This window comes from Pinus tabuliformis, chromosome 3_2, assembly GCF_031772625.1.
Source record: "Pinus tabuliformis cultivar Carrire ecotype Pingquan chromosome 3_2, CPIR1, whole genome shotgun sequence".
In the NCBI taxonomy this organism is placed as follows: domain Eukaryota; kingdom Viridiplantae; phylum Streptophyta; class Pinopsida; order Pinales; family Pinaceae; genus Pinus; species Pinus tabuliformis.
This window is the reverse complement of record NC_142302.1, coordinates 393,293,633-393,307,752: the sequence shown is the minus strand read 5'-3', so window position 1 is coordinate 393,307,752 and position 14,120 is coordinate 393,293,633. Positions and strand designations below refer to the sequence as shown.

The 14,120-nt window shown below is 39.1% G+C and overlaps 1 long non-coding RNA gene across 1 annotated transcript; it reads right to left on the bottom strand.

The window, feature by feature from the left end:
- Positions 1-13,553: 13,553 nt before the first annotated feature.
- Positions 13,554-13,850, bottom strand: LOC149181056 (uncharacterized). The gene is made up of 2 exons (XR_016257512.1): positions 13,741-13,850; positions 13,554-13,630 (listed from the first exon to the last, which is right to left on the bottom strand). It is a non-coding gene; the product is annotated as an uncharacterized LOC149181056 (long non-coding RNA).
- Between the last annotated feature and the right edge of the window lie 270 nt (positions 13,851-14,120).

Sequence of the window (14,120 nt, the reverse complement as noted above, 5' to 3'; positions counted from 1 at the left end):
TTCAGCTAAGATCTTATCCGGAATAAAAACTTTCACTAAACGCTGTTGACGTCTCCATTAATGAATGTGATCTGAAATGTAAGTGGATGTCGACTGTTTTAATGAAGTTAATAATTCTCTGCCATTGTCATATCTGACTGACAACTGAAAATGAGTTAAAAATGAAGTAGCTAGCTGACTAAAATTATAAAAAGTGGCTCGCGGTAACTCAATGTACCACTTGGCCACAAGACTAATTAGAGTGTGTTGAAAAAGTCGTAAACGAATTGAATCATCTGAAATGGAGTTAGACACACACCAGAGGTGATAAGTCATCACATGGTTCGATGGATCCTCTCCTGATTTACCTTCAAACTTAGGAATATCACTAGGCAACTTATTCGGCATTGGCGGCCAAAACGGAATATAATTTATTGGATCGTTCGTAAGGCACGACAAGTCAGGAAAATCCAGAGTTGCAATGAACGGTAACTGACAATTAGGGTCCCTGAAACCCTGGGTCATGAGACTAGCCCCAGGTGGAGGATATCTAGGATAACTAGGAATTGTTATTGCATTTGGGATATTATATCCTCCTAGAAAACCAGGATTAACTGGACCGTACTGGGGTTGTTGAGGTTGTTGATAAGTATATCCAGGGTACGGTTGATACTGATAGACTGGGTTATGCACAACAGGACCGAATTGGTACTGTCCCTGGTATGGTTGATAAGTAAATTGAGGTTGACTTGTGACAACCGTACTTGGACCAGGTTGTCCTACAACCATCTGAACCGAAGTCTGAATTGTGGGTCTAGACTGAGGTAAAGATGCTTGAGGAATTGATACAAGAACAGTAGAAACCGGAGCTGTCGATACTCCAGAAGTATGTGGGGTAGATGGAATAGATGTTGCAGTAGTCATTTGAGGTGGAGTTCGAGGCAGACTAGTCCCAGGCTGAGAAACTACAGAAGGTGCAGAAGTTTGAATAGTAGGCTGGACAGGTTGCTGGGTTGAACCAGAAACCAAGGGTTGTCCAGATTGAGATGACAACTACACATTCGGTTGCAAGATTTGTTGAGATTGAGATGGATCCCACACTAAGTTCATTCCGGGGTATGGACCCATAAAAGGTTGAGCAAATTGAGGACCATAACCGGGTTGAGGGTAGGGTTGATAATTCAAAGGTACATTTCCAGTTCCTTGGACAAATGATTGACCGGAAGGTGGTTGGAAACCTTGGGTTGGGTAATGACCTTGAGGTTGATAACCTTGAGGCACGTACTGATACTAGGGTTGACCTTGAGGTACATATTGATACTGGGGTTGACCTTGAGGTACATACTGAGTCCGGGGTTGACCTTGAGGAATGTACTATCCCGTAGGTATGTATTGTCCTTGAGGTTGCCCCACCGACAGTAATTGGGTACCTTGAGGTTGCCCCCCAGGCAATAATTGAGGACCTTGAGGCTGCCCCCCAGGCGGTAACTAGCCACCTTGAGGTTGCAGATTTGGAATGGTACCTGACATCATAAGAATATCTTCTACACTCAACGACTTAGTTCCGTTATTAACAGTTAATAACCCTTGTTCAACAGGTTGAGGAGATGCTCCCGAAAAAAGTACCAGTAAGAGACTGATACCCAGAGGGAACAGAAGGACCGCCATATAAAAAGGTTTCTGGAGATTGAGAAAACATGGACGACTGTCTCGACATATTCAAAGGAGGATAGTAACCCCTAAGTGTTGGATGAAAGGGAATGCGAGGTGCTGAAAAACTTAGTCCCGGGTTTTCCAAAAAATTGGTTAATGAAAGATACCAAGCATCCATCCTAGGTTTATTTTCAGGGATAGGTATACCTTATTCCGGAGTAGCAAGTTCTTCAATGGTAATAAGTCCAGAAGGAAGATTTTGGGTAATGACTCTTTCTACCCTGGGTGAACCAGGACCACTGGAAGTTGGAGAGGCAAATCATGATTTTGGAGTAGTAGCAGGTTTAGTTTCAGGTTCAGATATTTCAGGTTCCTTGGCTAATTCACTAGTAGAAGAAAAACTACCAGTAACTTCAGAAAAAGAAACAGGTTCTAAAATATACTCTGGTGCTTGCACTTGATAATCAGGATGTACAACTAAAGAAGACTCTCCTTCTTCAGGTGACCCAACTCTACTATCACTAGGAGTTACAAGGGTTCGCAGCCCTTCAAGCTGGCTTGGTGAAAACTCAGGAGGTTGGCCCCGAAGTCTACGGGACTTCCTCGGTAATTCAGCCACGATTAAATATTTTAACTACTTCACATGCAAACAAAGAAAAATCTCAATGAAAACCACCTAAAGTCTCTAAAGAACCAAACAATTTTGAATCACACGCCTAAAGAATCTAGGAGGTCAAACCACACACAAACAGTAACTTTCCGTACTGAAAACACTAGTTGGTGATGAAATCCAACGTCGCAGAATTCAATACAGAAATGGTGGTTGGAACAGTTACCCCAGCAACCTGCTTAATGAATAGACTAGCACAAGTTTCTCCACTAAACTGTCTCAAGTGAAGAGAACCCCCCAGAAAATCCAAGTGAGTCTAGCCGACGTCTGTTCCAGGTACAGTGGGATCTTCCCTCCACCATCACCTTAGGAAAGAATCCTATAGATTATGGTCACTATGGTTACAAACAGAAACAAATATACCTGGGGGAACAGTCTGTGATCCGATACACACGCAAGGGCAGACTAGCAAGCTCAATCCCCTTGAAGGCTCCTTGACATAATCCAAGGTTTACCAACAAGTGACCCCAGGCTCCTCGACAATGATTAATCTGAGGTTTACCATTTTTAATACGTGTATATCTTGTATCATTCCCAATGAGGAAGGATTGATTACCCCACTGGTTCGGACACGATCTCGTGCTTGACTCCTTTAAGAGGAGATTCCCAGAGCATAGATGTAACAATTGGAATTTATCTCCAACCGCAAGATACAGCTACTTGTTTGTTTTACTATCTTGGAGAGTTAATTACTCCCTACTCCAAGATACTAGCCTAAGCTATGTTGGTGATAAAGAGCCCTAGAAATAAAAAGATTGCTAGATAGATTTTATTTTAAGCGTTATTTTTATTGGTTTTTTTCTTAAATCAAAAGGTGCGGAGATGAAACTTTATGGTGTGAAGACTCGACTCCAAAACACTAAAAATGCACTTAAGATGATAAAAAATCCTTTCCCTTCAATGAATTTCTAGCTAAAGAAAGAGTTGAGAATGCAAATGCTTGAAAAAACAAATCTTTCCTTAACAAACAAATAAAAAGAAGAACTTTTTGTCTTTTTCAATACACTCAAAAATGAGACAACTAGTTATGCTCACGAAAATTTCCCTTTCTTTTCAAACACTCAAATACTACAAAAACAAACTTTTTTCAAAAGAGATTTTTTTTTTTTATTTTATAAAAAACTCAAAACTATTGAAAAATCTAATCTTGAGATCTATAAATTCTAAAAAGCTAATTGAAGCAAAAGCTTACAAGATTTCTTTTCAAGGACGTTTTACTTAGTTATGAGAAAACTAAGGACTAATTTGTCCAAAATCACAAATTAATCAAAAAACAACCAGCTTTTGTTTTCTTTTTAAAAAATGAAATCCAAAACATTCAAAACAAGTTCTTTCGAAACTTCGCAAAGAGAAAAACAAGATGGATTCCTCAACAAAGGCAGATTTTACAAATTGGTCAGACTCATAAGAAACTAGCAAAAACCAGGGTGATCTGAGGTTTCTAAGGCTTCTAAGCTCTTAGTTACTACAAAGACCAAACGAAAATCAAGCCCGGCACACAAAGCTTCTAGAAATTTCACCTAAAACCTAAATGCCAATGGAATTAACCTATGAAAAGTTCCTGACAAGACACGTGCAAATCTGGGCAGAGGCTAAAAACACATAAACAAATCCTAAGCTGAATGAATGAGAAAATTTTAAGTTTTTCAGAATTTTGACAAGGTCTGCAGGCTCCAAGTATACCCAAGTGCGGTACTGCTCTATATGTAAAGCAAAAGTGCAGGGATGTCTGCACTGTGTTACAAATAGAGGGTGCGGTCCTCTTCCAAAAGTGTGAAAAACAAAAAATAACTCAAGATCTACAGAACCTACCCAATCCCACACAGCAAGCAAAAACCAGAAACAGAGAAACAGTTTCTAAAGTCAAAGTAAAAGCAAAGGTAAAAACCAAAAATTCAAGTCCCTAATGGAGCCGCCATTTTGTCGGCCGGATAAGTCATTCTTGCGGACAAGACCGACCTCCCTAGTATCTATGGATATCTAGCAACAAGCAAATCAAACAAATTCTATCTTTCTAAATATGCGATTTATAAATAAAGGCTAGTATATGTTTTAGGCCTACCTCGGGTCCAGTGCTAGTTTGTGGAAGCCACACTCCGTTGATCCAAATGAGCTCCTTTTTAAAGAATATGCAAACACAAACAGGCACACATATCAAATAACATCTAAAAAGCCAATATAATAAACCATATTTATCATGATGATCAAGGAATTCATGAAATAAACCATATAAGACAATTTATTGAGAAAAATGAATCTGATTGTATTAACTTTAATCAAAGAAGAACTTTACAAACTTGGTGCCTTGATGTTGTACAAGCTCCTCCTAGGGTCCAGCAAGAATCTCCTCTACTTTTACAAGTTTCAATCTCTTCCCAATGAAGCCAAAAGGTATGTAATCTCTCCTCTCAAGCTTAACTAGGAAGTCTCAATTCCAACAGCATTTACCCTCAAAAATGTTCAGCTTTTAACCTCCCTAGCAACCAGCCCAATGCCTCAATTTATAGTGTAGAGGAGGGAAGTTACTAGGTCCACCTTCAAAGGGATAAAGCCCTCCTTCAAAGGGATAAGCTCCTCTCATCAAGGGGTTAGCTCCTTTAGTTATGGGATGCATGAACCACCTAGGAGCAAACCAACCACATCAATATTCCTTCTAGAAGAGTCCAGAATTAACCCAAAGTGAGTTTTTAAGAATAAACTTGCACCTTTTTTACTTTTACGGGGGTCCGCACCCACTCCTTTAGAGACAGAGCGACCAGGTCCGCAGGTAACATGACCAAGGGGTGCGGGACCACGGGTAATGGTAAGAGAAAGTGCGGAACCAGAGTTTTATTGATTTTTAAGGACTTTCTCTCATTTTTAAAGCTTTACATGAAGAGCTGAGGTTTGAGAATTGCAAAGGAGGACAGTATGAGTGGTGATAGACTCACACTAACTGCAGAAAGTCACGGTGACAATATTTTGTGTAACACCAGGTTACCATGAGCATCTCACAAGTATATTTTCCCTCACCTTGAAGGAAGACAAGATCACCATTGCAGGGACTGATTTCATGATTTTAGTGGATTCCATCTCTCAAGCTATAGGCATATCAAACCATGATGAAAATTGGTTCAAAGGCATGAAACTATACCTAAAAGAGTACAAACCCTACTGGAAATCACAATACAAAGGAGTTCACTCACATGTTTTCCCATTCATATACTTGTTGGAGAGATATGCACCATTGATGAAGGTTTTCATGAAGTTCTTCAGATGTGAGGGAACATTTTCCAGGCTATATCAATACCACATAAGTTTGCTCATGCACTTTACAGCTACCAAGCCTCTCAATTTGTGGAACTACTTGTATAGGAGCCTAACCAAAACGTTTGAAAGGGTGAAATTCAAAGGTAAAGAGAATCACCCCAACCTCTTTCACCATATCTTGATAACGGTTATAGTACTCCATCAATTGGTAGAGAAGAACATGACATGGGACACCTTCATTGACGCAACCTTGAAAATGCATATAACCACTTCATCAAGCCAAGACCAAACCATAGCAGCACAGCCCATGGATGTGGGGTAATCGAGAAACCATGATGATGTTTCCAAGGCACCTAGGCCTGAGGTGACCAAGACATATCAGAGAGGTAGAAGTCTTGTGTTTGCTTCTCAAATTGAGGAAGGGGCCAAGCCTACTACATCAGTAGAAAAGGGATCACGATCACATCATGAGGCTTCTTTGCATAATGAGGAGCCTGATGAGCATGACTTTGATCTAGTTGAATTAGAGGCATAAGATGATCATCAAACCCTGCAACAAGTCATCAAAGAGAAGGATTCTTAGATCATGGAGCTCAAGGACAATTTGGTTAGGGCCAAATTCATCATTTCATTCCTTGAGCAAGAAAACAGTCAACTTAAGGAAAAATAGCTAGTCATGGAGAAAGAGCAATACAAAGCCAAAAAGCAAGAGATGAAAGGAGAGGCAATGGTGGACCATGAGGACACTCGGCAGCATGAAGGACATGTTCCAAGGAAGAGACCAAGGATAATGGGTCTTAGGAAGGAACTTCAAAGGGAAAGAGAACAAAAACCACCAATGGAAGAATTAACCTTTGAAGAGAGGATTACCATGGAAATAAATGAGGACAGGGAGTTTTTTCTTGAAAAAATAAATTTCCACCTTGATAAGCTCCTTGACAAGGCCAACAGGGATAATAAGTTGCAAAGGAAAATGGCCATCCATTACTACACAAGCAATCAGATTTTAAAGGTCAAAGTCAAGCAAATGAAGGCCAAACTAGATGAAACCTTAATCATCCAAAAGGAGAAGGGTAAGTTATATTTTCTCACTGACGCATCCATGGTTGCATAACATACCTCATTAGAAATATCTAGACAATTTTTGGGAGTATTTGGAGAAATTTTTTTGGTTTGGTGCAGATTGGTGCACCAGACTTACATTTTTTGGAAGTTTCTGTCTAGGAGCACAACAAAATCATGTTGTGCTTCTTCATCAGGGATCCAAATGGTGGAAACTCAACATTTTTGGAAATCTTATGACCCCCTCTAAAAACCCATTTTCTAACTTTCCTGGTCTGGGGCTCAGTTTTTGAGAAATTTGCAAAAAAATTGGCCAAAAATCACCTTTCTGCAGCTCTTTTTTCATTTCGTTGTGCACCTAGAATCTAGATTTGGACTTTAGAAAGGAGCTCAAAAATGGCCTCCAAGATCTCACTACACATCTGGAAATTTTTGAGATTTTTGTAAAGTTTTCGCTGTGTAATTTTTTGTAATTCCTAGTTCGACTTTGGTAAAAGTCAAAAGGGTGATGTAATTTTACTATTTCAATATCTAGATGATTTAATCATGGTAGCTTATCTTAGTGAGTTTTTTTTATCATAACTTAGGCCTCATTAATGAGGAAAAACTCAAATCAAAGTCTAAATGAAGAGTTTGTATTCAACCTTCTCAGTCTCACTTGTTGGTTGAGATATTCTTGGGAACTATTCCACCACTCATGGATTTGACCCCTGAGGGTGGGGAAACTATTTATTTTGGTCTATATGTATCATTTTCTCAGTTAGAGAGAAGGGTTGGACATTTGAGGAGAGAAATCTTGTAGCTTGTGCTTGAGCATTTTCAGGAAATCAAAGGAACAATTGCAACTATTATCTAGGAATTCATGTGCAGTGAGTTTGTGATGTTTTATTTTCTTTTTTATAGTTTCATATGAAATATATTCATCTTCTCTTTCCATTCATTAGTTCTTCAGTAGTTTTTTCTTAAGTTTATAAGCAAAATTCTTTTCATAAAGCTTTGTTTTGATGGGAATATCATTATGTGTTATTTTCTTTCTTTCTTAATGATTTCATGATATATATGCTCATTAATAACTCTTATTTCTTTTGAACACTACACTACACTGACAACCCTAAGACATCACAAAAATATTTCTACCTTTCTCCTTTATATCTTTTTTGTTGTTACCCTTTTGATTCTTTGACCTAGCTATTTGCTTTTCATCCTTGTCGAACATTAAAACCCTAAATTTTCAAAACCTATCTGAGCCTAGGATATCTAGCCTAAAACCCTTTTATATTCTAGTCAATTATTTGGTTTTGATCTCATAGAGAGAGCCCTCTCTGGTTTGGTAGGGCTAGCTACTAAAATAAAATCTTGGTTTGTGGTTACCTCCGTCAATTCCTCTCAGCCTGGGACATTATGTGGGATAATAGATTCCTCAGGTCGACTAGGAGTAGGAAGAGGAGTATATAGGCCTTGATTCTTGATGGTCAGTTTGGCAATGGTGCAAGCAGTGCAGTGTCTGTTCTACTTCCCAACACCTTTTTTAAGGTTCGGCTAGTAAAAATACTTCTACAACACTAGCACTATTTTCTCTACTCCAAAGTGCATGTGACTTGACTGTAGTGCACCTCCCAAATCATCTTGGCACACTCGCTTGAAGGAAAATAGAGGTGTCCTAGGGAACATAAAAATGTATCTTGGAGGTGAAAATTTTGGAACTTACTTTCCTTCCAGGAGCATCTGGTATGTTTTGCCGAACTCTAGATCGTTCTTGTACATTTGTGGAAACCCTGAAGTCTCATGCACACAACAATTGAGCACAATCGTTAGCACCGTGATTGGCAGTCGATTGAGGTAGTCTGCAGCATTATTGGTGCTTCCCTTCTTGTACTTAATTTTCAAATGGAATTGTTGTAGGTATGTGGACCATTTCTTATGGCAGTCATTCCACAACTTCCCTTGTGTCTGTATGAACTGCAGGGGTCGATGGTCTATGTGGATGATTGTTTCCTTCCCTAGAATGTAATGCTTCCATTTTTGGAATTCCTGCGCAATGGAATACATATCTTTGTCATAGGTGGGATACTTTTATAGTGTGTCTAAAAGTGTCTCACAATGATATGCCACTGGATGCCCCTACTGAGTAAGAACTGCCCCAATAGCATAGTCAGAGGCATATGTATCAATCTCAAATGGTTGTTGCAAGTCTAGTAACTTGATCACTAGTGCAAAGCAGAGGTGACGTTTCAACTCTTAAAATGCCTTCTATTGGGATTTTAACCAAAATATTTTTCTTTCACTCCACCCTTAGTGACTTGACTCAAAGGCCAAGTGATGTGAGAGAACCCCAACATGAACCTATCATAGAAATTGGCAAGACCCAAAAAGTTGCAGAGCTCCGTTAGAGTGTTTGGGGCTATCTAATATTGAATGGCTTGTATCTTGGTTGGGTCCACATGCACACCTTGCTCATTAATGATGTACCCCAGACATTGAACTTGGGTCATACCAAAAGTGCATTTCTCCAAATTCGCACATAGATGGTGTTGTCCTAAAGTCATGAAGTCTGGAGGACCTGTCGAACATGGCAAAGGTGCTCTTCCCAACTCTAGTTGAAGATCAAGATGTCATCTAAATACACCACAATAAATGAGTTGTTTAAGTGTCACGAGATGTCATCCATCAGCGTCATGAAAATTGCGGGGGCATTCGTCAACTTGAAAGGCATGACCAACCATTCAAAAAGGCCCTCCTTGGATTTGAAGGTAGTCTTCCACACATTATAGTGTTCGATTGGTACCTAGTGATACCCTAACTTAAGTCAATATTTTTTAAATATTTGGCCCCCTTCAGTTGGTCCAGAAGGTCATCAATCTGTGGGATTGGATACCTATTCTGGACAATGATCTTGTTCAGCGCCCGTTAGTCAATATAGAGTCTCGAGGTCCCATATTTCTTCTGTACCAACACATTCGGACTCACACATGGTGATTAACTTGGCCTCATATGCCTTTTTTTTAACAACCTCTGAATTTTCCTCTTGATTTCATCATTCTACAGAACAGAGCTTCAATAGATCGATTCATTGAGAAGCGACGCACGTGGGATCAGATTAATTGAGTACTTAACCTGATAGTATAGAGGTATTCTTGTGAGTGAGGTGAAGATGTCCCTGTGCTCCTCCATGACCCTGTCCATCTGTTTTGTCGTGCAGAGGAACCTTGTTTGTAGGCCATGGCCACAATATTCTTCTTTTCATGAGTTTGAATCATAAGGAAAAAAATTCACAAACTAGCAAATGATCTTACTGCATTGCTTTATCGTGTTCAAAGAGATGGTGGTAGGTGGCACTACCTTTGGTATCCTATACAAATTATTGCCCAAAGTAATAATAATAGTGCAGGGCCTAGACTCATACATAACATGTTTCTTCCACAATTATGGTTGTCCTAATAACACATCACAATCTTCAAGAGGAGAAACATCACATAGTACCTCATATGTGAAGGGCTTGATGTTGTAGGCAAGGTGACACTACTAGTTGATGTGGAGATCTTGTCCTTGGTGAAGCCACTTGATGGTGTACGGTTGCAGGTGTGATGTGGTCAGTAGGCCCAGCCGCTTCACGACCTCTACTAAAATGAGTTTCTTTTGGCTCTCAATGTCGACAATGAACTGCAGTGGAGAACCCTTCACCCACATTTGGGAGTGGAAGAGGCGCTCCCCCTCCTCTAGATCTTCGGGCTCATTCTTCTGGATCTTGGTGGTGGCAACGATGGCACTAGGCTTGACTTCAATAATTTTCCTCCCTTTTTCATTCCCCTTTTCAAGTTTTGACTCAGAGTCAGAACATTCATCTGATTCGGAAGCCTTTAGCTCAATAATTAATGATTGTTTGGCCTAACACTCACTTGTGTTGTGAGTGGGGCTCTTATGGAACTAACACCATTTACCCATGTCCTTCTTTGTCTTCATGGTGTTGCTCTTTGCTTACAGCTTTGGCAGGTTGTCCTAGGTCACCCCGCCTTGGATTTTTCCTTTGTTCTATGGCTTTGGGGCACCTTTCCCTTGCTTCATATTCACAGATCCAAAGTCTCACTTCTTTTGTTTAAATGTTTTCTCAATATTGATAGCGTATCGATAAGTAGTGTCGAACGAGGATATGTCCAGGAATTCCATATCATCCTATATGTACTTGTCTAGACAGTTGTAGAACTTGAGTATCAAATGCCACTTAGAATACTTGATACCCAACTTCGTGTGAAGAGTATGAAAACTATTTGTGAACTCTAGAACATCTTGGTCCCGTCCCTGCCGCAACGTGGTCCACTTTATGTATTTATCTTCATAGCTCCTGATAGGGTAATACTACTCCTTGATGTCCTTTTGGACATAATTCCAAGTGTGTGTGGCTAAGAATAGTGAGGGTTCACTCTCATCACTCTTCTTGCAATAGGTTTCCCACTAGTCCTTGACGCGGGCGGTGACTTTGAGGAGTGAAAAAATAATCTTTTCCAGGTTGGAAAAGTCATGAATTGAGAAATATCCTTCTGGCAGATTTAACCATTTATCTACATAATTTGCATCTATCTAACCTTCAAATATGGGGATGTTAAAGTTAACTTTTACCTTAAAGGGAGTGGCGCTCCGAGAGTGGTTTTCGGAAGAAGATGCATCGCTGAAGGATATGGGAAAAATTATCCATCATCGCATTCCTTTATCGCTCCAGGGCTTCTTCGAACAATATTTTGAAAGGATATCCTACTCCCTCGTCTTTCGTTTCTTACGCCATGGGAGGTCATCGGGGTTTGTGAGGTTGGTCTTGCAAGGGTTCAACCAGTTTGAGCCCTAACTCCTTATACCCCGAATTCGTTGGGGACATGCAAAGACAAATAGAGAAAGATAAAACTGCTCTGATACAAATGATTTGAATTTAAACAGGAACTGAACAAAATGCAGATATAACCATAAATACATAGATGCAACAGAAATAACACTTCATTTCATTAATATCAAAGAATTCAAATATGCTTACAAACAGAATGGAAATAAACTAGCTCAGGCGATGGTAGCTTATCCCTGAGAAGAGATGTGGAAGCTACATGCCTCTTAATTGTGTTACAATGAGGCTAAAAGGCCTATTTATTTTTGAGAAACAATGTAAAACCATAAACATCCAAAAACCTAACCCTAAGACATGAAGCGCCAAAATTTTGGGCTCCATTTGGGTAAATTGGTACATCAACTTCTCGGGTCGTAACTTTGGCATACAGTCTTCATTTGACATGCACAATACCTCGTTAGAAATATTTATCTAAGGAACACAGCATGCAACTATAAACGTGAGCTAAGCACTCATTTTCTCTTGTCTTAAAAAAAATAATGTCTTTTAGGGCCTCAAAACAGCTTCAAAAGTTTAGGACCTGGAAAACTGCCAAAAATAGTAAATTGTGCTACAATTAAAGAAACTAAAAAACTAAAAGAAACAATGGTGGGGGTCCAAGTGGAATAGGTGGTTGGACACCAATATCCACCTTGATCAAACCCCTTATTTTGAGTTTTCCATTCTTGGTTCAACTCGGTCTCTACATGGCATTTTCATAGTCCATCACAACTTGGGAAATGTGCGTATGTGTGTGTGTCACTGATAAATAGATAATATTAATAAAGTTACAAAGGGAATTATATAATTTTAAAATTGAAATGTATTATGTATATAAATTTATAACCTTATTATGTAATAAAATTGAAAACAAATTTACATGTATATATTATAATCTAGAACTTTATATTTTTATATTAAAAAATATATTAACCAAAAAATGTTATAAAACACACAAAGAGAGAGCTTTCCTTGTATAAATATAACACAACATGTATTAATAACCACGTGCACATTACATATAATAAATAAATTTATATATTATAAACAAACCCTATAAAATTGAACGCATTATATAACCATATATAAAGTGTTTTACATGTAACAATAAAACTCCACGAAATTTCATTTCAGGTATATGCCTCCTATTACATAGCATGACAAAACGAGAAAGGTTAAATTGTTAAGTTCGTTGGTTGAATTTATTGCTTGGGCTCTTGGACCTTCATCCACTATGGCAATCACTTAACATCCAAGTGCTTAAAGGAAAATTTCACGTACAGTAATAGGGTACTTTATACCCAGTTGGATTTTCCCACGTCCATCCCAAATAGTGTGTCTGAATGAATAACTGGAGCTAAGATAAATACAATCCCATGCACATTAAATCATAGGAAGAAAGTGAAGGCTTACCTTTGTAATGCGAGAATCCTAGTCTCTATTTGGAAAAGGCATGTCTTAGGAAGATCTCCTCGAGATATTTTCTCCTGATCTCCTTAGTAACCTACACACAAATAAATGAACCAGCGGATCTACCTACAAAATAATATTAGTGCATAAAAAAAATACATTAACCATATTATATATAAAAAACATGAAAGATGAAAAATAGGGAGAATATCGTATTAGTCCCTGCCATCTGGCAATGGCTAGGGACTATAGTAATCGTTCCGAACGATGTTAACATTAATTCACCTGCTTGTGACCTGCTTCTTATCGCCGGTTAAGGGAGTATATCCAAAGTTTTTTCGTATATAATAATTCACCGTGTTATTTGGCCTCTTCCCGAGGCTAGAGGCAAAAAAGCATAGGTTATAGGCGGAGTACAGGTAATTACAACAAGCTGTTGTTCACTCGTGCATGAAGTAATGCTAGCATTAATCCTCTAGCGTTTAATGTTAGAGATTAATACCACTGCTATTGTATGTACCCTGCTACAGCACGCTGTATGCTTGCCACCTCATGTAGCACCGCCGTACACCTGCAAGCTCATGCGCCATCGTTACATGTACGCCTGCCACGGTATTTTGGTCATTGTGGCTTCTATAGTACCTAAGCTCATCGGCCCTGCGCTCCAGGCATAAATAAATGAAAGGGTAAGACTGGCTGGCTATTAATGTAAGCATTCTTCCTTCGTGACAACCTGTGGCCTGGGCAGGGAAGCTTATCAAAATTCCATGCATGTAAAAGACATCAAAGTGAAACTAATGTGTTATGATTTGATGCAGGGAAATTTGGCAACTAAGACTGTCTAGCATACCTGAACTTTGAAGCAGCAGCGAGCCTGGGAGTTTTAGCTGAACAGGAGCCGACTCGTCCATTCTCCTACCTGCTATACCAGTAAGTCCATTCAGCTAATTAATTCTGATTTCGAACTGGTTCGCTACTAGTCTGATGAAGCCTTCTGCATAATAATGGAGTCCAGTCGGGCTGGAAGCTGATTTTCCATTGCAGTAGTGCTCCAAACAGGATACAAAATGCTTTACCAGGTTAAAATCCTGCGATTTCTGCTTCACTGTATGAAAATTTCGATTAGTTATGCATTTTTATGAAGTTACCAGTCAATTTAGAAACCTGTAAAAACCTTATGCGGTACAGTGAAGGCCGCACAGATGACAATCGCAAAATTTAATAAAAATT